Source organism: Streptopelia decaocto (genome assembly GCF_964273445.1).
Source record: "Streptopelia decaocto genome assembly, chromosome: 2".
NCBI classification, from domain to species: domain Eukaryota; kingdom Metazoa; phylum Chordata; class Aves; order Columbiformes; family Columbidae; genus Streptopelia; species Streptopelia decaocto.
This window is the reverse complement of record NC_138655.1, coordinates 115,895,256-115,920,966: the sequence shown is the minus strand read 5'-3', so window position 1 is coordinate 115,920,966 and position 25,711 is coordinate 115,895,256.

The following is a 25,711-nucleotide window of genomic DNA, read 5'->3' as shown; positions in this document are numbered from 1 at the left end:
CACTGTAAGTCAAAAAAGTATAACTAACTCAAAATGCTTTCTTCAGAGTAGTTGCCTTATATTGTGAAATGCTTCAACAGGTACAAGGTCTTATCAGGACAAGAACACTATGTGAGTAAATGTCCAGAAATTCTCATGTCATTTGCTAGCCCAAGAAAGTCTTTAAGAAGAACAAAACAAAATGTTGAGCAGAAGCATAGCGGCCATACGGTTCAATATCATCAGCCCTCAACTGATTTCTCTTAGTAATGCTTTTGCTGTTGATGAAATCAATGTTGTCTCTATCTCTTGTTACTGTGGTTGCTTTGGGAAAAAAGCACTGTAGCTCAGGGTTTATTTTGAGTGCAAGTGTTACAGGACTGCATAGTGGCTAAGTAGAAATAGGGAAATTAGTGGAAACTGGTTTTCATTGAATGATGAAAAAGGTGTCTATCATGGACACCTGATGAGCTGGTACAGGGAAACCCATATAGGATGGATTTGGGAGACAGAGTGCAGAGGAAATGAAAAAAAAGCACAAACCAAAAACCCCAAAACAACCTCTGGACTTAGTCATAGATAAGGCACCAACTTGAGGCTACAGGGCTTTCTATGCATGTTCAGCTATAATATGTGCAGGAGTTCAGAAGAGCTTGACATGCAGAAGCTGACACATTCTTAGTGAGGGTTGAGAGGTCAATTACGTCCAGAAAAAATGATTAATTCTGAGTGAAAATAAATGGATGACATAACTTGCCATTGTCTTGTATGGTGTTGTATGTGAAAGGGTCTATTTTAATCCAGTTTGCTGAGGTTATTTGTGTCAAAGGTAATTGCTTTATTTTATGCCAGTGAAGGGCTTATAGAATCAGTTGCTTGGGTTATGCTTTAACCCTAAGTGGGAAGCATGAAGACACTACTACTATTTACAGACTCCAGGTTTATATTCTATTAAGGTCAATACAAGTTGCAGTGACCTTAGCTGTTCTCAAGATTGGGTCATTAGAATCTGTCAGCGTATTTGCTTAAATTCTGCCTCAGTGCAGGTGTTCATACTGGATCGCACTTAAAGGTTGTTCCAGTGTGACACTACTGTGAAAACTTTTCATTTCTAAAGGAATAAATTGGATAAAGGATGAAAGAGACAGACTGAGTCACAACCTTTCACAGAATGTCCTCTCCTAAAATTTTCAGAAAGAGAAAGAAAAAAAAAAGAGAGTGGAAATAAAATAATTGTCCTAGGGGGCATACCAAAAATGTTAAAATATGGTGTAAGTACAGTAAATGAATCGTGGCTGGTTGCCAATATTCTATTCACTCTGGGATTGAATGAGAGCAAGTGTGAAGTTATTCTAATGCTGGCATGCATTCAGAATCCATCCCTTTAAAATTTGTTTCATAATTTCAGTGTGCAATAAATATAGTTCAAACTAAACACTTCTACTTCCCTCTCCTTTTCAAGACTACAAATGCGTCAGGCAGGGTTCTAAGTGTCTAATGTGTTTTCTGGGTCATTAGCAGAGAAGATGACAAAGTAGATGCACTAGGCTGGCTATGAAGTGACAGCCAAGTTTCTAGGGCTGCCCCGTGTTACCTGCTCTATATATTGCTTCTGTTCTGGGCCACATGAGTTGTGCAACTTCCCCGTTTTACCTATGTGAAACTATTTAAAGTCCAAGTGACCTCACAGTTGTGCCACTCTTTTGTCTGGGAATGATACACCTTGCAAATGAGGTTTACCAAGGTGCTGAAGAGCTGTTCTACTTGGTGTCAAAGTTATGATTGTTAAAATATTACAAATGAATTCTTCTTATGGCCTAAAGGACAACGGGAACATCACATTAGCCAGGAAAATTTCCAACAAATTGTTTAAGACTGAAAATGCGAGTAGTTATACAAATGCAGTCTCTTTCTTAGTCATAATTTTCTGTTCAGAATGGGATTTTAGATAGTTTCATACATACTGAATAGCTTGTGTCCTGAAGAGTTAAAATATTCTTTATGTTGGCTCCTTGCAACATATTTCCTTATACTTTAAGACTGAATCAAAATGAAAAGAACTTGACCTAAAAACACTGCACTGGGGTTCTGGAGGTTCTAATGCATTATGACCCAGCAACAGTGAAATTAAATTCAAAGACTTTGTCTTGTGGTGAAGTAGCCGTGGCATACACTTGTAAAAAAACTTAACACTGAAAAGTCAAGCGTATTAATTTATCATGTAATTTAGTATCAAAAATCTCTTTATTTACTTGTGTCTCTGCTGTTCAGTGCAAGTTAATATGCCCTTCAAATGGCAGACAGAGAGAAGATCCATGTGGGCCTTAGAGATGGCACTACTTGTTTCACAGGTGGTATCTGAGCAGAGGATACCCCACAAATAACCTGTCGATGTCCACTTTGAAACAGTGGACATTCACACCTTCTTACAATCCCTGCCATTTTATTCCAGTATTCAAAAGTGAGGTGAGATCTTATATTCAGTGTTTGGTTTTATTTTTTTAACAGTATTTGCCTAAAGAAGTTTGAAGTCCTGGCTGTGAAAAGAAAGGAAAAAAAAACCAACCCAGTAATGCACAGCTCCGAAGTAAATCAAGTTACATTTAGCTTACTCCTGAAGTCTCTTTTTCAGTTTTCTGGGAAGTCTTTACCTTTTAAATTCTCTGTAATTTCATTTCTTGTTAAAAAATTTCAAACCTTGTAGAAAGGTTGTAGTGTGGAGAGAAAAGATAATAGTGGATAGAATGGGCCCAATTCCCATTTATTGCAAAGAAAGAAGCCTCAGGGTAGAAATGAAGTCAATTTACATTTGTGTTAAGGTCCCTTTAAAGAGTTATAGTGGAATAAAATTATAATGGTGAGCAATATGAAGCCAATTGATAGAGTAAATGAGGCCATGGCACCAGGAGGTTTGACCTTATAAAAGGACACTCTTTTAGCTAATAGAAGTGAAATGCATGGCTATCCAGATAAGTATATGTGTGGGCCAATCTTCAGTAAATCAGTTTTAGAATGGGTTGAAATTAGTTTATTTTAGAAACAGGAAAGAAGCCATATAGCATACATATATAAACATGGAAGGAGTGTGAAATAGCGTTATACTGTCCCAGTGTATTCCCAGAAAGATGTTATTGGCTTTCTATGAAATTGCATGAGACTCAGACTAGGACAGCCTTAAAAAAAGTTAAAACTTTTGGAGCGGGGTGGTGGGAGAGGCTGTACAAACTTCATGCTCCTAGCTTTACACATTGCTTTATTAGAATCCTTGCTAAAGTCCTCATGGATTGAGGCAATACCTAGAGCAGTAGGCAGCTGTATCACAGCACAGTTATTTGTCTGTAGCAATAGAAATACCACATACCACAAGAGAAAACATACTGTCTGCAGTAAAGAAAAATTCAGCTCAGCTTGTAGCCCCGGGCATCAGAATTTGGAAATGTCCTGCACAGAACCTCCATTTTATGTACCACCTTGTGATTATTTCTCATAGAGGAATGGTATTTGATGGATCACTGATGCTTGTGGCAGCCAAATAATGATGAGAGAGGTGTTGAAATTTACCCTGGGTCAGAGCTTTTGGTTGATTTTCATTAGCATTTCAAATGACCTGATACTTTTCTGCCTTGTTACACATAAATACTAGAACAATCAATTTCCTAATCTATCAAAAAACTATAATGTACTGCACGTACAAATAAAACCAGAATTTCCACTTCTTTTTAATAAGGTTAGTCTCCTGCTGGTCACATTCATACTCTTTGTTGAGAAACATTCACCTCAGAAATTATGTACTACCTCTGAGAGAATGTTGTGCTATAGTCGTATCATATATTTGTGTGTACTGCTTAAGCTTCCTTTAAACTAGTGTTGTTTTCTGTGAATGAGCGGTACAAAGACTAAGATGTAACGACAAAAGAGGCACCTACAGTGTTATGGTACAACTTGTAATGGATGTGAAGGGTTCCTAGCACTAACAGTGTCTATAGGACTTTGAATTCAGCTTAAACTATTTGAAAATAGATATTAATCTAAAGTTTTAGTCATTTCTATCTATAAGCCATGCTATTATCTTCCATGGTTTGCTCTGCTGGCACCATCAGAAAACCCGATCCTACTGAAATCAGCAGGAGTTGGCAATTAACTTGGACAGAGGCAGAGGACAAGCAGCACACTGAATCTTTTCAGTTCTGATTTCCCCTGAGTTTCACACTCTTTTTGATCAAGAGACATTTCAGTATGTCCTGTTGTATTTCCTCTGCTTTTCTATTTCTCTTTAGCTGTAAAATCTAAAACTCCTTTGAATACTATTCTTGGTGTGGATATGAATTGAGCTAGCGAATGGTTCATCCCCTATGTAGCCTATTTGCTTCTGGAAAGTCCCAGCCTGCAGGGCTTTCCCTGTCCTACTATGGTGCTTTTCTATTAACAGCCCATCATGTATAACAAAGAAACACCGAGGGTTTCTTAAACCTGTATGAGGTGGAGATACTATGCTTCATTAATCTAGGCCCTCTCTGACTGTAACACAGATTTATCTGAGCTCAGAACAAATTATAATTGGCTGGCTCATTTTAATGTAACATAGTTAGTTTTTCATTTGCTTGGAATATGTCTTTGAAACACACACAATTGCTCACTTGCCAAAGTTGCCTTTGTCTCTATCAGTTTGAAGACGAAGACAGAGGCAAAGTTCTGACACAGTTGTATTGGTAAAGATCTGTCTCAGTTCTTCTGGTGAAACAGAGCTGTCAAAGAAAAAAAAAAAAGTGAAGAAATACAGCTGACTGCTATCAGCTTCTGGTACAGTATCACTGGGCTTTATCTCACAAGAGAATTAAAGACTGTTTGGTAATGATGTAGTGATGAGCTTAAGAAGAAAACAGAGTAAATACTCCTGGCAGCTGATCAATAGTACTGACTGGAAGATACATGTGCTGCATGGAGCAGGCACATCATGGATAATTGGCACATCATCCTACACGCATCTGTATTTGCAGTTTAAAAACCACAAGTAACTTAAAATATTTTTTCTTTGAAATGAAGTGAGAGTAGTTTTGACCTATTTGTGTAGTTTGACCTAATTTGTTTGTTGATTATGCAGGAAAACTGATAAATTTTCATCTCAGTCTGGAAAAGGCTTTGGTAGAAACACATTGAAAAGCTAAAATATGCCAATAGTATGTTTAGTATTACACAAAGAGGAGAAGAACGTGACACACTTTCAACCCTTCTCTTGCTAAGGACGTGACACACTTTCACCCCTTCTCTTGCTAAGGACCAAGGTGGGCCAGAAGTTTTGATAATGTTATAATTCCTTTAACTGGGAATATGAATGGGGCAGTAACTGAGAAAAAATGCTTAGTCCCTTTACAACACTCTTTAGATGTAGGGTGCCTCCAAACCAGGTCCCCAGGAACCAGCTGTGTGAAAGTCACTTGTTGGATTCAGGGTGAATACTCTCACTAGCCATAAATTGAGATCACCTTTACATGAATTGCTTATGTGGTAATATCAAATATAAAGAAGACAAATAAAGACTCTTGCTGTTTGCACAGCATGATGTCTGTTATGTCTGTGCTCATTAATGGAGAGCTGCAATTACAGCCATTTTCCACTAAGTGTTTTACATAAAGCCCTCATGCTGACATTGTTAGGCTTGCACGTTTGCCAATAACCAGCATGAGCAAATGCAACTGTAATGTTTTTTTCCAGGGAACAATGTTTAAATTATTGATTAGAGAGCCAGTGATGAGTTAAAAGGCAAAGGCACTGTACAGCTGATCAAATTTAAACACAAGACTAACCACATATAGGAAATTATTTTCATGTCTCTTTAGATGACAGGGATACCACTAGTGTGTGGCTGTGCACTTCAAAATCTTTGAATGTTGAAACAACAGTTGATTGATACTTGGTAGTGGTGAGAAATCTGAATTTCCATGTGTTTATCTCATTTGTTAGAGCCTTTTGTTGGTTTCAGATCAAGACACTCATGAGTTCTGCAACATCTGCCCTGTGTTTGTGTTCATATGTCTGATGTCTATGAAGAAATTAAATCTTCACCTTTCCTACTGTTAGGGATCTTGATGTGACAGAACTCATGACACATGTCATGACCTCGTAAGTGTAATTTTCTAGATCATACCCTTGCCCCAAACCAAATAAGAAATGTCTCTGTGTTTTGTCAGAAATACCCATACAACAAATTTGGAGTTACCTGATAACTGTAAAAGTGTGTCATTTCTAGCAAGGGATGAAGTATACATTTTCTTTGTACAGAAGACAACTACTGAAACTGAGGAATCCTGTATCCAGTTTTAACTACCTGAGGAGTGTGTGCCCCTATGGCCCCAAACCCTGTTCTTAGTTGCGAAGACCTTGATCCTCTTCTCCCTTGTTCTCTCCTAGTGTGGTCTGTCTAAAACAGAAAGAATAAGGGAAACAGTAGTGACAGTAGGATCTCTGAGGTTATGGAACTGTTTGCCCCTAAAAAGGAGGGAATGCCTGTCACAAGAGCACGAGAAATCACTGCAGAGGAAAATGCTACAGGGATTAGTACTGCACCACAAAGAGAATACATTAGATCAGGGCCAGCAATGACAATGATTTCAGATATTAGTTTTCTTTCCCATACTAGGAGTGTGGGTGCTGGTAGGGAATCATCAAGAGATGTTGCTTACCAGGGAGGCAAGGCGCAGCTTTGCCAGCTGGGAACTTCTGTCTCTCCCAGGTTCCTCTTACAGCTTCATGTGGCACCCAGCACAGAGTTTTGTGTGCTTAGGTTGACAAAAAGGAGATCTCATCTCACACAGGTGCTGAGAGTTTGCTTCTCCCCTTCACTCACTATTTATGAGGCCCACAAAATTCCAAGGAACTGGCAGGAATTTGTTTGATTGATGGGTGCCATTACCCCCCAAGGCTTTCCCTCTAATCAACTCAAGCATCAGTACACAATTCCTTTCTCTCCACACTACTGGAATAGAGCATTCCGAAGAGCTGTAACACAACCTGATGTATCTGCAGCGGCATCTCTATCTCAGTTTGTTGTTTCCTTTATGATATGGTGCTGCACTTGTTGGCTTGTTCTTAAGGGACATTCACAAGTAGTAACAGGAAATTTTTTATGTCTCCGTTACTAAAGGGATTATTAACTGAATAGTCTCTCATAGCGTTCTCCCTCATCTTATTTGATCATACAAGAGCTGGTGATGTTCCTCTTTTGGACTGTAACTTTGAGAGTAGTGGGAAAGGGAAAAGTGTTATTCAAAGCAGACACTTTAATGTTCCAAAGAACCATGAACAACTATATTTAAATCCAAAACTCCTACAAAATAAAAGAAAAAAAAAGGAATGTGTAGCGTGATGGGCTCCAGTTGTTTTACAGTCTTGGGACTGAATCAGGCACATCAGAAGCTGAAAAGCACTTATTACTGCTATTTGAAATAAAAGGATGTTTAGTAGTGGGAAATGTATTATAATATTTCACTCTTTCTACAGCCCTTGTGCAAAGGGAACATTATAAAAAAGCAGTCTGTACTTTTTAAAACGAAGTATTGATATCCAATGTACTATATATAGTGGAAGCAAAAAGGTACTCACTTAGGGTTTTTTTCAGTGTTGCCAGCATTGTTTTGTATTTTATTCAAAGACTACCAAAACCTCTTCACAATCTCAGCACAATGTTACCTGCTTTTAAAGCAGGGATAAGAAGTGTCTTTGCCCAGTTTTGTCTGCTTTCTTATGAGGTGAAAGGAAGTTTTGATTGCCTCGAACAAAAGAGGTAATTCTTGGGCAAGAGCTCTAATCACTGGAGAGTATAAAGCAGCTGTCCCACTCTCAGATGCAGCCTGGACGTGATTTACATCAGGAACTTCGGCACCTGATAATTGCCTCTTGAAAATACATACCTAGAAACACTGCTAGTGCTGAATGTTGCCATCTGTGCAACTGAACCATAGTTTATACATCCCTAAAGAAAAGGTAGTTTTAAATGCTGAAACTAACTGAAGGGAGTTACAGTTTCCACCCTCTTCTCTTCACACCCTTCCATCTCCACTAAAAAGCATTGATCCTTTTCCAGTCAGCTCTACTCATGCTGGATGTGTCTTCTTCTTGCAGTTACACAGCGAGTTCCTGGCTTGAATACTGGCATCCACCCAAAATTTTATTTGGTATATTTGTTTGATGTGTTGGCAAATGTTAGAGACCAACATGAAGAATTTTATTCTCTGCTGCACAGAACAGAAAGATTAAAGTTTTTACCTCTCTTTGATAGTCTCCATGGGTCTGTGCATGAGTGATCAAATGGGCAAATGGAAAGATTTCTTCTTTGCAAACACAGTAGCCAAAGTTAATGGAGGATATATGGAAGCCCAGACCTCTGCTCATTGCCACTGGTGTCCTCTGCATTCCTTATGTTATCTGTGTGTCCTGTTGTATGTGATCATACAATAATACATAAATTGTCTTTGAAGTATTGCCACCTGTATGAAAAACAAGTCCTTTCATGTTTACCAGATTGCGCATGTGGGGAGTAATAGTCTTTAAAACTGAATCAAAATGAGGAGTCTACTGCAAGGACAGTACTTCTTTAATTATATTTAATTTGCTTTTCTAAGTTAATTTTATTTTCTGATTTAAGTTCATTTTATTTTCTGACTTAAATACTATGTTTTTCATAAACCTCCAGGGCTGGTATAGTCACTGGAGACTGAATTATCTATTAACTCAATCATTCTCATGGCTAGAGGATAACATTGAGAGAAAAAGTAGCAAACAGCAATGTCATTAAGTACTTGTTCTGTGAGACCATCTAGAAACGACGTTCTCAAATTCAAAGGCACAAAACCAGATTCATAAATGATGCTGTGACACCATGCATTAGGGGAAGATAAACCTTTCTTCAACATTGCAAGATTTTCAAGCTAGTCTAAATCACAGGGGTAGACTAATGCAGATACTGCTGGGAATAATCTCACATACTTGCCAGGTTCTTGTATTTCTCCCTGGATGTTCAAAGTTGGCCAGTGTTGGAGACAGTATATAAGGCTCAGGGTTTGAACAAATCTAAAGTAGCTGTTATTGCATTCTTTTCTTCTGGAGAATTATTTTGCCATGTGGTAAATCATTCAGGTTACTTATAAAGTTTCCTTTGGCCTTTAAGTCTCCAAGTCCTGCAGTGCTGACGCATATCATCCCTGGTGAAGAGAGCAATTCTATCAGCTGTCATGTTACTGTTTGGATGTTTATGAATAAGAGCTTGTGTATAGAAGGTGAAGAAGAGCTGAAGCCAGCTGAGTAAGATGTCAGAAAGACAGGCAGCAAGAAATGACAGTTTGCGAGGTGAGACAGATAAAAATGTCAATTAATAATCCAAATGTAAATAAGGTTTTTTACATCATGAAGCGTTCATGAAGGAGGCTGAAGGCAGATGCCGACAACTTGAAAAGATGGCAGCAGAAGGTGGTAACCCTGTTATGGGATGCCCTGTTATGGCACAGAGCAGAGATGATGATGAAGAGATGTAAACATATGAAGACTGAACTGCTTTAAGTAAAAATTCTTCTGTGAATTGCATAAGATGGAAGTGACGAAAGGATATCTTTTGCAGATGTATTTAATGTCTCTTTTAAAGTATAAAATAGTGTTCTGTGACTGTGAAGAAACTTATGTAGGAGAGGTTTTTAAAAAGAGATATAGAAATTATGCAAGAGGTTGTACAGCGAAGTTAGCTTTATGGTTGGAAAAATATCAGTGACAGAAATGAAGCATTGAATTTGTAGTTAAAAAAGGTGGTGATTCCTTTAAACTTCTGGACTCAGAAATTCACGTCTGATAATTTACAGACTTCACTCTCTCCACTTACAAACCAGCGGAATTGTGTAATCTCCAGTCCTCCATCAATCATTCATCAGGGCAGCATGAAACTTTGGTGCAGTCCAGCCCTGTGGTATCCAGCTGATACTGTGAATCAACCCTGTGGTGGTATTATTAATGGCAGAGTGAAGGTATTTCATACATTTCCTGGAACCCTGAGTGCCAGGCCAGCTCCTTGTTAAGCTTGCTGCCCTCATCCTTGTGTCTGGTGGTTTAAACAGTGTGGGAAACTGACATTTTATTTCTCACTCTTCCCAAATTTTTTTGTGATTTATATAGCCATTGTGCTCAGTAGCTAGATACATTCCTTTGTTTAGTCTGCCTGTAGACAAATCTTATGACATTGGTAGACACACGCACTTTTTAACAGAAGTGTAACTCTGTAACTTTTATCATTTTGTAAGAGTTGCTTAGATTTTAAGGATGGCAAGCACAAGCAAGAAGAGACCTGAGGCTGGGAGTATGCCTTAACTGTGTAATAGTACATTGCACTTTGGTTTAGGGGAGCCCTTCAGGAGATGTTATCACAACCATATAATGAATTTCCTTAATGATCTCCCTTGCTGCTAATTCTCTGATCAGGATGTCAGCTTCCGTATGAGATCACAGCACCATCACCTAAAATAATAGTGCCTTTGGTTCTTTTCTGCTTGAAATGACTTGCTTCGTTTATCTGGTTCTTTTCAGAGTGGCCCTGATTGGTTTGATTTGCTTTAAATTCATGCCTTTGAATGGGAATGCATCATTTTGGCTTCTGTGATGCTCAGGTTATTCATTTCGGAAAATAATTTGTTTCCCCCCTTAGTTGACTTGTTTTGTTAACATGAATAATTCATTTAATCTTATGACCTGCTGATCTGCAAGATGCCATCAAACTGAAAGGTTACCCTCTTAGGTAGTAATGATCTAATTAGCCCTTTTAATATTGCATTTTAATATTGATTATTCTGTTTGATTAGCAGTGCAGGGGTTTGCTCCATTACCACAGGGACCAGCTTTATTTTTCCTAAGGGGTTCAAGGATGGGCAAAGCAGACAGACAAAAGTGACAGGAAAACTTAAAAGAAAAATAAAACATTCAGATAGGATTTTCCTGCCTGAGTTAAATTAATTTCTGAATAAGATTTTTTTTGGAGACAGCAGCAAGTAAAACCAATGACAGTTGTGCAGTTCTGGGTGCCACAGTATAAAAAAAAGATGTAAAGCTACTGGAGAGTGTCCAGAAGAGGACCACGAAGTTGGTGAAGGGTTTGGAGAGGAAGCTGTATGCATAGCAGCTAAAGTCACTTAGTTTGTTCAGCCTGGAGAAGAGGAAACTAAGAGGAGACCTCATCATGGTCTACAGCTTCCTCACAAGGGGAGGAGGAGGGGCAGGCACTGAACTCTTCTCTTTAGTGACCAACGACAGAACCCAAGGGAATGGCAGGAAAATGTGCCGGGGCAGATTTAGGTTGGACATTAGGACAAGGTTCATTCACCCAGAGGGTGGTGCAGCACTGCAACAGGATCCCCAGGGAGGTGTCACGGCCCCAAGCCTGACAGTGTTCAAGAAGAGACTGGACAACACCCTCAGACACATGGTGTGAACTGTGGGGTTGTCCTGTGCGGGGGCAGGAGTTGGACTCGATGATCCTTGTGGGTCCCTTCCAACTCAGGATTCTATGTTTCTAGAGTATGGTAGTTCAACTGTAGCCCACTTGGATAGTAACAGGAAGAGAAGAGATGAGAAAACATAGCAGTGTTTTGCTGCTACTGGCACAGAAAAGCTAGAAAGCAAGGGGTTATGATTGCTTTGGAACTAGAAGTTATAAGACTTGCTGAAAAACTTTACTAAGTAAAATGTTATGTAATGATACCACATGCGGCAAGCAAAAGAAAAAGCCCAGCAGGAAAATTATATAAAGGAGGAGTGAAAAGAACCTCATTTTTAAAGTAGCTGTTCAGCTTGTAAAACAAGAACCCACCACAGATTACATCCTGTTCTTTCTTCTTGCTTTGTGCAATACCTAATATCTACAGGTGTTCTACGCCTCAGTCAAGGGGAAAGAATCCTAAAATCAGCTATTTTGTGGGACTGCAAGCTCTGGGCATTTTGAGTGCAGGTAGACTCAGAGTTAACAAACTGGAAGAATAGTTTATAGTAAGTTACAGGGAAGTGATAAGATAAAGAGGCTATTTTTAAAAAAGTTTAAAAATATTGAACATATTTGATAGGAACAACTCAAATAGTCGTGATGTTTATGCATCCTGTTTATTTCTGGATTTCTGCTGTACAGGTTTCACACCAGTATCCATTACGACAAGATAGTTGTATTAACATTACTGGGAAATCCATGGAAGTTTTCGGACACGTGAACTTCAGACCTGCCTTCTGCAGGTGCCTGGGGCTATGAAATTCGACTTCACATATCACATGAGGAGATTGACATGTTCTGTGCCAGTTTAGAGAAGTTTGAGCTGGTAAGTCTCAATACCACTTACTTGGAAGCCAGTGCAGTTCAAACAAGTTTGATATACTTCAAGCTGGTGTTTCTTGATGAGGGGAAAGTAGAATACACATCTTTACCACCTTTAAACGGGACTCTGGCCTGTCTTCTGTAACAATCAATAGAAATGGGACTGTGTCCATTGTTTTTACTAAGAGCTAAATCAGGACTTGCAGCAAGACTGCTGAACTTAGCAAAACCTGAGAGTAAAGAGGCACTAGCAAAAAGCCCCCTCTCTCCCCCTCCTTCTGGAAGAGAAGGAAAAACTTATCTGTAACTAGACAAAATCATAACAAAAATAGCAACAAACTGAACTGCGATGCAAACATTTTTAGAAAGACAAGATGGTAGGCTCTGTGTCATGACGCTGTCAATGTGGAATGCAAATCAAAATTCAGTGCCCCTTATAGCAGGACAGTGTGACCTGACAAACCATTAGGCTGGTATTCAGTTCGCAATAAGGTACAGATGGGGGAAAAAAAGGAAATACTATTTCAGATAGGAATCCAGACAGTATGTTTCAATTAACATCATCAAGGCCTACAAAACCACCTCTAAGTTGGTGAAAAATGGTCTACCAATTTAATGATGATGTTAATCATCCTTGTGTTAAATATAGCATGACCCAAGCAGAAAATTGTCAACTGCCAATTTCATCAAGTAGTATAGCTTCCTCTAGATGCACTTTGTAAAATGTAACGAAAATAAATTTTACTTCTGCCACAATTTCAGCTCCTCCTTTCTGGACCTATGTGCTCATGCAGATCACCCTCTGATGTGACTGCTGGGGAAGGAAAGCCAGCCTGCGTTTCCATTTTTGCAGCAGGGGAACTGTGCTCAGCTGTGGAGTCTTCATCTTCTCTTCCTACCCACTCTCTAATAACTGCTATCCGGTGCATCACTGGAACAGTAGCATAATGTGGGTATGAGGTAGGCACTGTCAGAAAAGAACAAATCAAAACAAACAAAACAAAACAAAAACCACAAGAGGAGACACAGGTAAAATATATATGTCTTTTTTTTTTTTCAGGCAGAACATGCCAGTGGCCTTATGGTTTGTTCATTCTTCACATTGACCCAGGTAACTACACAAATTGATTTGGGATGAGGGTAAATTGCTAACAACACCAAATGAAAAAGTAAAGGCAAACATAATTAAAGTGTCTTGAGGACTGATAGATGTGAGAAATAAAAGGGTTTTTTTCTCCTTCCTCCATAAATATTAGAAAATGCCTCTACAGATTTGTTCAGTCAGCTAAAGAGCAGGTTACATAATCTAGTAAAACTAGTTCTGGTGCTAGTGAGGTTCTGTAGTGTATCTACCAACAGTGATGTAGCTGCTAAGAGGAATTGCATGTTGAAATGGAAACAGATTTTAAAAAAATTTTAATTGAAGCTTTACTTTATGGCTATTTCAAATACTTCTGTTCATTCATAGTAGTGGTTCCAAAATTAATCATTAGTCATAAAGTGATTTGGAAAGAGCAGAAATATTGGCTCGCTAAATCCCTATGTTCAAAATAGTATTGATTCCCCACCAGAGTAGATGTTCAGACTAGAAGAGAGTCAGTGCGATGTAGTATGGTGTGATATCAATGTAATGAAGATCTGTGCAAGGTGTAGCACTGGTTCAGACTTAATATATTAAAACAGCTGTCCTTTGCTTATGTTCAAGCCTTTTTCCTCATCCTCATCCTCATAATGAAATCTTTTTATTCTCTCCACAGAGAAAAGCAGACAGGACTCCTTCCAGGTGGAGGAAACAGTAAGCAATTCTTGTGTTGTTTGCCTTCTCATAGAGATTCTGCTTGGAGAAGGTGGCTTCAGGTTCTGCTGGAGGCTGTCACAGTATGAATGTTGCTGAGCATTGCTAATAAGGGTGCACATGGTGAAGCTGCAAAAGGGCCTCAGGCTTCAAAGTTGCTAAGGAGCCAAGAATGAACCTAATGAATGAAAAGTCACTGCATCCCCAGGCACCCTCCCAGTGACTGTGTCCTTGTCTTGGGCAGCAGCACCCACTGTGCCAGTGCTCCCTATGGCCTGCTAAGCAGGGAACGTTATGAGCTGATAAAACTGTACTTGTGTCCAGAAGGGTTTCCACTATTGAACAACTCTGCATTGTCTGCAGTGTTTTTCAAGTAGCCATCTATAAAAATAAGTTCAGATCTTGCCACCTTAGCTGAAACACATTGCAGATATTTTGACCTCTTCATTCTCAGACTAACTGCCGTGACGGATCTTCATTAGCAGAGGGATCAGACTTGTATTGTTGTCTGCAGTAAATGACTGGATGGTTATTAAGATTACTATTATAGTGTTTAGAATTCAGCAGTCTCCAGTGGTGTCACAAGGTGAACGACCATGGGTGTCCCCATGTAGCAGCTGTGTTTGGACTATGTATCTGAAAAGCAAGGCAGTGCTTAGTAGTTCTCATATTCACAAAGGATTTTATGTTAGTGAGTTCTGAAAGTGGGTTGTTTAGGAAACAGCAGCAAAATTGTGTCTCTCCCTCTAAAAGACAAGTGAGAAAGTTCCTTTCAATCTATTTATGCAGTCACTGTAAATTATCAAAACTATTTTTTAATTAATTTCATTGGGAATTGCACATCTATAGGCTAGAACTCATGGGGAAAGGCATGTAGGAGGCACTCATTTGGAGTAATAAAATCAGACTCATGATGGTGATTCTGAGACTTGACCTATGAATTAATGACCAAAGAGGAAAAGACTCCTCCATTTTTCATGATGAAGGAGGAGAGATGAACGGCCCAGTTGCCTGCACTACAGAATACATTGATTCTTGTACCCACTTCTCTTTGATACGTAATATTCAAGGCTCAGTTGTGAAGCATGCATTTGTGTACCATACAGGCAAGTGGGGAATGCAAGGTCACTTTGCTGACTCTCCCTGCACTGTGCAATCAGAGGGCAATAAGCCAGGGATTACTTTTTTCTTCAGCTGGGTGAGTGTAGGAGTTTGTCTACCCCCCCATTTGCTGGAACTGAATCAAATGCAGCTCTCGGGAACGTGCACTTAAATGTGTGACTAAACATTTGCAGAACTGAGACTTTCCTGACTTCTCTCTCCCCAAGGTACAGATCTTCTTTCCTTAAGTTGAAGTTAACTTTATCATCTAGATATAACAATTTTATCATCTATCCATTCAGCTGGCTGCTCCATGGCTCCTCTAGCTGCTTCTTCAGGTCAAATGGTGATGTGAGAGGACAGCCTGTTAGCATCTCGGTGAACATTGTGCTTCCTCCTGCCTTGGAACCCTGCTTCTATTGTGCTTCTGCCTGTGGAAATTTGTCTTTGCCTTTTAGTGATAGGAAGAAATAGATATTTTTACAGGGAGCGTGGGATTTGGAAACTCTAGCACAGACTTTGGAAAGCAACCTGCTAGCTCCTGGGATTTTCAGACTTGGAACTGGCAGGTCTTTTCTTCCCAGTGTCCTTAGGGAGTAAGCTGTGGAGAATGGACAACTTGGAAGTAAGACATTACCAAACCTATCTGATGAAGTAAGGTGAGTTGCAGAGGTGCTAAATGATCAGTTTTGTGTGCTTAGCAATGATACTTTTCCCTTGGCATGTGGAATGATTAGGTTTTTACTAATGAGCTGTGGAAGAACCCTGTTTTGTAGCAGATGTCTCTCTACCCCCTCTCAGTGCAGTTGTTTTCTGTGTGGATGCTGCAGCGCCCAGATGCCTACTCACAACACTTCTGCAATGAGATCTGGCTGGTGTTGGACCTGAGGTGTCCTCAGAAGAAGGCTGGTGGGATTGTGTCCCCTTGGCACGGTGAGCATTGCCTCCTCCTACCCTTGACTGGTTCATAATCTCGATTTGAGGCCTCTGAATGTTCACTTTGCCTCAGGGTTTCTGCGACTTCAGCCAGACCTGCTGGTTTTGGAGAAATTATTAGCTGTGGAGTGGCAACATTTGTTAGTCTTGTAATACGAGTGGTCTCTGTGTTGGGAAGTTGGCTGCCTACCTGTGCTTAAATATCTTCAAAAGCTAGTCTTTCATTCTTTTATGTATGTACTTATTTATTTATTTATTAAATGAGATTGGAATTCCAACTCAATTTACTTTGTTTTGAACAATTCAGTGGTAGTTTGAGATGAGATTTGCCAAAATCCAACCATCCATCTGCTCATCAAGCCCACCCACTCTCCTTGCTAAATGTAATTATCAGTTGACCTGCAAGGGGGGGGGGGATTTCTGCTCCAGGCAACTGTCTTCTGTATAAAATTTCTGAGAAATTAATTATGAAATTTCCTGTAAACAATATTAATAATGACATATGCACAAGTGATCTAAAATTTTAATAAAACTCCCTAGATTTTTCTCAGTCAATAAATTTGAGGAATGAGTGGAACCTGGGCCTACATAAAAGACTTGCTTAGATTATGTTAGCAGCCTTCTAGAACTAGCCAAGTAATTTAAATAAGATAATGATGTAAATAAATATAAATAAATATACAATATAAATTAAATTAGAATGTAAATTAAAAGTTATAAAATTAGTATAATTAAATAGATAAATAGGAAGTAAGCCTTCATATTGTTGCTAGTACTACTATTGCTGTTTCTTACATGGACTAACATGAGGAAAAAGCTGTAAATTTTTCCAAATGCAGTCCCAGCTGCTTCATTAACAGTTCTGGGATACATGAAAGCACAGTGCTTCAGGAAAACTTGCTAAGAGGGAATCTAGTCTTGTAGTAGAAAGTGTAAGGAGCGGATGGAAAATAAAGAACAGCCATCAACTTTCTACTGTCAGCAGGCTCCTCTGAGGGATGTGACATGTTTACTGTGCAGGCCAAATCTTTGCAGGGTCCCAAAGCAATTAAAAGACTGTCAAAGTCCAAACTGTTAGCCTGCCTAATTAAGACAGCATCATTAAATCAGTGAATATATTCTTAATTTACTGTAGCTCAGAGTCTGACCCTGCGTGTTGTCTTGCATGCCATAACCAGGCTTTAGTTTCATCTGTGGAAGCAGAGAGATGGTGACACAGGAGGAATGCACAGCCAGAGTCAGTTGTGCCCTTCCTATTGTGCCATCAGGAAACATTTTGGTGAAATAACAGGCCATTTTCCCTGGGGAACTGCATGGTCTTTAGTTTATTTCTTACTTATACAAAAATCAGATTCCTTGATATGAATCAGTTTTAAATTGAGAATACCATCATGTGCATGTTTATTTTTAAATGATCTTTCCTTTGCACTCATTTCACAGATCTCCTATACCCTACTTGCCAGCCAAAGGTACACTTAATGTTCAAAAAATGTTTAACAGAAAACAAATGACCGTATATTGAAGCTTGACTCAAGTCTCCTTTTGGTAGTTAGCATAGAGGTAACAGGGAGGCCTTCAGGACTTTTTCACTTCTTCATGCACAGTTCCAATTTAAGGATTTTCCTATATAGGAGACATAAAACAAATAAACAAACAAACAAAAAACCACCACCAAACAAACAAACAAAACCACACACACACACACAAAAAAAACATAAAAAAGGATGGGAAGGGGAGTAAGCTCACCTTTTACAGAAGTGTCATTAAATCAACTTGGTCTGTACTCCTGTTCCCCACTTCATATTTCATGTTTCATAATTTATGATTCACAACTACTGAAGTGGAAAAATAATTCTAGCAGCACCTTTCTGATCTAAAAATTAAATACATGACAGTACTTTCACTTTATAGTTACCCAAAAGACAGCTAAGAGGCAACATCTCTGGGCACATAGAGTGAGTCAGTGGCAGAGCTTAGGGAAGATTCCACAGCACTTAATTCTGAGGTTGCTGGCCTAGACTGAATCATGTCATTTCACAGTTCGGTTTCTCATGGGTGTGAGGCATCATCAGTTTATTGGAGTGTAAATTACAAGTTTTCATTATTTTCACTTTGCCTTACTGTAACAACTAAAAACACCATCCAGAGTAAGCATCTATTATACTAGGGACTAGATAAGTCATTAATGGAAAGGCAGTTTTTACTTAGAACTTCCATGTCAGCATTCCTACCCTGTATCAGGTGACATGCTTGTTCATAAACAATATGGAGTAAAAAACCTCTGTGAAATTTTTATCTTATTTTGCATATAAGGCCAAAACTCAGTTTCACAGACCAACTGTTCTCAAAGCTCCCTACAGCTGCAATGTACTTCATGGGGAAGCAAATTCTCGTAAAACCTGCCTTAATTTTCCCTCCACAATGGGCAAAAACTGACCTCCATGACCATAGCATTTTTCGGGCATTTCTGTCGCATAATTTAAAAGCTACATATGATTAATAAATAAATAAAAATTACCAAACTTTATTGATTTACCGTTAAGTTCTGTATCATTGAAGAATATAATCACATCTTGAAAGTACTGACACATGCATGAAAATAGTATTTCTGTAATTCAAAGTATCTGATCTAGGCTATTATTCCCCTGGCAGTGCTGATGTATCCATCCAGTGGGTTTCTCCTGATTTTGTCAGTTTGACCTGTTAATTTAGGTGAAACCTTAGCCCTCTGCGATGTTATATTCTTTATTCTCTTTTTTTACATTAGCTTTGGATTGTTTTGCCTAGGTGTAAAAAAAAAAAATATATATATATATATATATATATATATAAACCTGCTTTTAACATTCTTCAGTTTCAGCTTCAGAATTTAGCAGAAAACTGTATGAAAACATTACGTTTCACTCCTCAGTGAGCTGTTGCCTCTGAGAGCAAGGCAGGTCAGTTACCCAGGGCAATGTTGTGGCTGAAGCTTTTGCTGTAGAACTAACTGAATTGCTGGCAGCCCTTTTGCTTTCATTCATAACCCTTGTTTCTGTAGTATTTTTAGCTCATCTAATTTCTGTATTTAGGTGCATTTGTGAAAATGGAGATTTAATGTGATAAGCCTTAGAACCTGTGCTGTAATCTGGTATAAATCAGTCACTAGGGAATATCAAATCTGTTACTGATGTTCAGTCTAATTGCAGCTGTCAGGCTTCCAATTTGTGGAAAGTGCTTGGAGGAGGATTTAAACTCTATTATGTTTTTTCCTTATCTCTGCTCAGTTTTGTCTTTTCTTGGACATCCTCAAAAATGCTATGGAAGTGGAGGTGGGGACTCAATGGGAATGGTTTTGGATATCATGGGAGCCAAGAGTGGTGAAGAAAACCAGTATCTTTCCCTGTGTTTTCTTAAATCTGTGGTAACTAGGCTTTCTGAGCAAGCGAAAGCCTTATGTACTCTTAAGAGGCACTTGAAGGACAAACAGCACAGCTTTGGGAGGTGGGCAGAGTGTGACCTGCTGGTTAGACTGCGAAGTTTTGTTTGTCAACATCTCTACATAGCGAGCAGGTGACCTCCTCCCACCCTTTCCTAGCTTTGAGGATGGCATGAACCATTAGGACCAATGACCTCCAAATCTGAAACTTGTGCAGGATGAAGAATGTCAGCAATACTTTCTGTGCTCAGCCACCAGCTCCTGTTCAGTCTGTAGTACATCTGTCGGAGAGACAGCTGGGCACAGCTTAAGGAAATCCCTAGATCCCTAAGTAAATTAATCCAATGGATAATTATCATCACAGCTCATAACTACCAATTAACTTCTGCTCTGGTGTGACATCAGTTTGCAAACAGTAGATCTTGATATATATGTATATTTTTTTTCCTGACACTGATCTTTATTCAAAAATCTCTTCTATGGGCAGGTAGCTTAGATTATGGTAGCATCACCTTTTTATGTTCCAACTGAGATTTTAAAACTTTCTGCAGTTTTCTGGACTTCTTAATTACCAATCACTTAATTTTCTACCACCTGCACAGCTACTGTTGAACCTTTGGAAAGATTAACACTTTTAAATAAAAAAGCTCAAGTGCATAAAAGCCACTTGACTATGCCCATCCAACTGCTTTTCAACTGTTTCTAAGCCAGCAACTTGCAAAGAGATTGAGAAAGAAGAATATCTACTACATCTGGTTCTATTCCCAGTTCTTTCAAGGAAGAGTAAGGTTCCCAAGAAGGTGTTTTACTGCAAACTACATGAGATATCATTCATGCTGTGCTGTCTCCTTCTAGTTCTGCTGCTTGCATCTTGCTTCCTCTTTGCCTGACTCTATATGTGTATAGTGTCATTGTGAAATAGAAATTTGGTTTATTTGCCTCAGACTTTGACAGATCACAGTGAATTCTGCACAAACTAGGGAAATGACAGGAAGGATAAATTTGACTCAGGAATAAAATTACAATCTGGTTCTTCTGTCTTCCCAACCCCCCCTTAATTTTAGGTGTGGTTCAAAGTCTTTCACTTTACAGATGCAAAAGATCCTGTTCCTTATTGACACTGCACTAAGAGTTTATTCAGTTAATGCACTGCACTGGCAAACATTTATTTTGTTTGGTTTTAAGTGTGCAGTATGCAGCACTCCTCAGAACCACACATGCACACTCTGCTGTGATCACAGAACAAGGCAGCACTGGGGAGACTCAGAGATGAAGAACCTTGGACTGTTTTCTCCAGGATGATCCCACACCTGCCACAAACACAGCAAAGACAGGAGGCACTTGGTGTCATGGGTGCAGGAGGTCAGTGATGACTCTGTCCCAGATGAGGGAGGGGTGGGATGAACTGTATGGATGGGTTGTGCAGGATGCTCAGCAGGACACAATAAAGCAGCAGTATGGAAATAGGCAAAGATAGTGCTCTGGAAGAAGATGAACTGTATGACTATGATTCACATGACTGTTTTCACTTATGTCTAGCTGTTTTCAAGGATGAAGGATGTAATTTCTCTCTTTGTGTCAGATAGATCTCAGCTTAACAATTCATTAACAATTAAAGGTGATTGATTTTTCCATGCAGTAAGGGCTATAATGTGTCAGATTAATAGGGAATGGATCATAACAAGAAAATATCAGTTCAAAGATTAACATTAGCTACTAAATAGATTAAAGCAATTTAGAAATGTATTACACTGTGACAATCAGGTAGTCTGGCTGGTCAGCCAGCATAGTTTCATTCAGGAACCGTGCTAATTTATAACACCACAAAGATTTGGCTCAAGATACTTAAACTGTCAGTAAAAGCACCTGGCTCTCCAGCATGTCTGATTTATCACTATGTAAGGTCTATAGAAAATTATTTTTAAAAATAATGCTTTTGGAGCTATCTGTTCATACTGAAATGAGAAGGCTACTTTTCTTGACCAGAACTTTACAGAAATGCCCGTCATCTGATTTTAGAAATCAAGACGCATAGTAGCTGAGATGAAATTAGTAAGAGTATATGACGAGGCATATAAAGGAGAGTGGTAGAACCCACATGAGAATGAGTCTTTCCAATAGCCTAATACCCAGTGGGATGCGCAGGTGGTGTCATGTGGGATGTGGCTCTTCTACAGCAAGCTTAAGACAAGATGGATGGAGGATGCTCTTTTATCACAGCTTATCAGAAGGCCTCTGGCTATATGTGTGTCAAATACGATTTTCTGAATAAGGCAATTGTTGTTCAGTGAAGACATACTCCCTCCAGTGATGCATGTTAAAGGGAGGGCAAAACTGAATGGTACATTCAATGCTTAGCCTCTTGCACCCATATTGTTTATGCTTCTGTTGTCCTGCAGCTGACTTTATTGCTGGTAGGTCGTGTTAGAGGTTTAAATGCCATCCTCTGGATCATGTTAAAGAGGATCCAACAGTCCTTTCTAACTACAGATCTCTATAGCTCAAGCATGTATGATGATGGATGTTTCCCAAGGCCTTAGCTGAGTCAACTGAAAGCAAGCGTAGGAGCTATCTCTGCTTCTTCTCACTTCCCCCACCCCCAAACACTTTTAGGTACCATGCAACATCCAGAAGCATAAAAAAATTGTTAGATAATTGAGCTAAACCAGTAGTAGTTAGTGGGTGATGTTCCACTTGGTGTCTGGGAGTGAAAGAAGTACTGTATTAGGACATTTCCCTTTTAACATTGTCAAAGAACCAAAGAAGACAAGTCAGTTTGTGGATGACACCAAGCTGGGGGGACCATTCATATTGTGGGCAACAGTGCTGTCATCTAGGGTGTCCTAGACAGGCTTGGGGATCGGGCAGACAAACTTTACGAAATTCAACAAGGACAAACACAAAATCTGGCACCTGGGTAGGAATAATCCCTTGCACGAATACAAGAAAGGAACTGACTAAGCTGCATGGTGGTAGACAAAGGACATAGTTTGAAATGAGAGGTTAGGGCCCTGTTATGTAGATGGCAGTCCTTCAGAAAAAGGTCTATATTTTGTCCAGGTAAACAACATAATGGGGCCTCCATCCCAGCTGGCCATAGTAAATAACAATATAGTAGTAATAGTAACAATTATAATAATACCTCCCAGTGCCATTAGGACATTCACCTAATCTAATTTCCTTAATGTATTTGGTTTTTAACCTAACTCACCATGATGTTTATGGATTTAAGGGTTAATCCACAAAGGTTCCTAAACAACAGGTGCAGAGGTCTCACTTAAGTTCACTGGTAGGCACGTTCCTAATTGTCTGTTCGGCCTTCAAGGTCTGTGATCCTTCTTGACTGCTCTGTGCGAGTAGTGACTGTACCAAAAATCAGACGGTACCTGGGGACTGCTGAAATACAAATGCTGGGGGTCAGCTTATTCCTGCCAGGATTTTGCCCATGAGTGGATAGTGGAAAGGTTATCTTCATAATTTTTTACTTTTATAGTAGTTTAGAGGGAACAAAAGGCTGGCCATTTATTCAGAATGCTGGAAAAAGAGTTACGATTGCTGTCCATGAGGATAAGCTCTTCTCTGTCCCAATAACTTCTAAATCTAGTTGGTGAGAATTTAGTAGTATGGCCTATGGCATACAGGAAAAAATATATCTTAACAATTGTGATAGTCATAAAACTGATCCTAAGATGTAGACAGTGGGAGCGCAAGCAGATATTAAACCACATCTAAGGACTGTTGATTTATATGCTGCAATGCAGTTGCACGAAGAATGCAGAGCAGATGGGCCAGTGGCCTGAAACAAGTGTGCCTTTGCTCAACTGCTTCATGAAAAGTTCCACTTGAATTGAGCCTTCATGTAACCTGTTTGAATGGATGCAAGCAGCAATGCAAGTAACAAAGGCAGGACTCTGGTATCTAGTAAACTTTCTATAAGTAACATCATAGGGAACACTGAATTTATTTTCTCCCCAGGGAGTGAACCCATGATTTCTTTCTTCCAGCTGGCTTTCTGTGCTGCCAACTGAAGACCATTGATTTCAGAGTCTTGGGTTTGAATGTTTTCTGTTGTCTGTGTAATCTCATGTTAAAAAAAAAAAAACAAAAAGGGAGGAAAAAAAAAAGTAGGTAAGGTGATTCTGAGTGTATGGGTGGGCACCACATACAACAGCCAGGCTCAGGGTACTCAAGCTAATTAAAAATGTGCTGTTCAATTGCCTGGAAGTCTTTGTCCTGATTATCAGGGAAAGCTATTATCTGAAGAGTCCTCTTAGCATATTCCTGCTTGTCACTACCTCCCTGGCGGTGAGAGACAGCATGCGAGAGATGCAGATCTGGTGAGGATTTTTGTGATGGGAAAATCCTCCCTGACAGAAGTTCCTTCCTGTGACATTTCCAACAGAGAAGGCCTGTCAATCAGCCCTTAAGATACTTCCTGGTTTCATTACTTTGTTCCGAGGAGACCATCTACTAATATACCTGAAGCAGATAAGTCTAAGACAGTAAAGATGAGAAATCAAAGTAGAAAAGTTCAGAATAAGCAGCTGTGGAAAAAAAAAACTATGACCAATCAACTCCAAAATCGATGTAATCTCAGAGTATTTGAAGGATGTGGTGGGCTGGCTCAAACCAGCAGCCAAAGTCCCATCCAGCCACTCACTCACTCGTCCCCACCCCCAGCATGACAAGGGCAAGAAAACAGTAGTGAGAAAACTCATAGGTCAAGGTAAAGGCAGGGAGGTCACTTACCCATCACTGTTGTGGACAAAAGAGATTCACCTTGGGGAATTTAACTTAATTTGTCAATGGTTAAAATAAATATTTAATTACCGATCTAGGTAGTGGAAAATGAAAATACGAACATCAAAACACACAGGAAAACACTTTTCCTCTGCCATTTTCCAGGCTTAACTTTGCTCCGGGCTCCTCTCCTTCCCCTTGTTACTGCTGCAGATTACACTCAGTCCTTTCAGCCAGGCCACAAGCTGTAAAAGGGGGAGTGTTGTTTACAGTCAGTACATAGCAATTTCTTTCTGCTCTTTCCTTCTTCTCACAATTTTCCTCTGCTTCCAGTGTGGGCTTTCCACAAGACACAGTTCCTTTGGGAATATCCATCTGTACAGATCATCCGTGGGCTGCAGGGCAATGCTTGCTCCTCCATAGAGCACCTTCTCCTCCTTGGTGTTCCCTCTGCTGTTTCTCACTCTTTTTCCACTCCTCCTCTGCCTGTCTGGAATTTTCTGCCCTTTTTTATTTATGCTTTCACAGAGATGTCACCAGCTTCACTGATGGGCTCAGCTGTGTCCTGTGATGGAATTATTAGGTCTGGCTAGAAATGGCTGTGTCCAGCACAGGGCACCTCCTGGTCTCTCCTCAAAGAAGCCACCCCTACAGCTAACTTGCTGCCAGCACCTGGCTATCTACAGAAAATATATAGGCAAAAACAAATAAAAAAGATCAACAGAGCCTCGAAGTCCAGTGCCTGGATAGACACTTGTCAGGCCTCATTGTGTAGCAGGTTCTTGACTGAAAAGTCACTTTGACATTATTTGAACTTGCCACAGTAATAAACAACATGTAGTTCTGTTTGTAGCTTTGCACCCCAGGTTATTTTAATTTGTGCATCTTCTTAGCCAAGACAGTAGAATGCTAAAACCAAAAAATCTTAAATGTGGAGCATGCTGCTAATCCTTGTTTTATGTTCTCCCTTTGCAGTATAAACTTCTAATGTGCATCTGTTCTCTTGCCCCAAGACAGAATTTATTTGTGTTATTAAAAAAATGTACGTTTACAACTATGAGTAGTGCAGGAAGCTGGCTGTTAGTTAGAGGCTGCCTTTGGCTTTTCTTTCTTCAGGATTTGGTGGAAGAGTGCATGGGGAGAAGGGAAAGATCGGTTGTGATGTATCAGGCTACTTTGCCAGAGTGTTTGGCAGAATATTTAGCTAAGAAACATTCACCATCTGTTTAGCTTTGGAAGGAAGGTGGAGGAAAAATAACTTCCTGAAGGTTTTGCCCTTGTTAATATTTTAAAATGCCTTTCAAACAGTCTTCACCCAGCCATGTACTAAGTGTCTAGCTGATACCAGCTACCCAATACTATCAAGGACAAATGACAAGCACTTCGTGTCCCCTCAGCTCTTGCAGCAGTT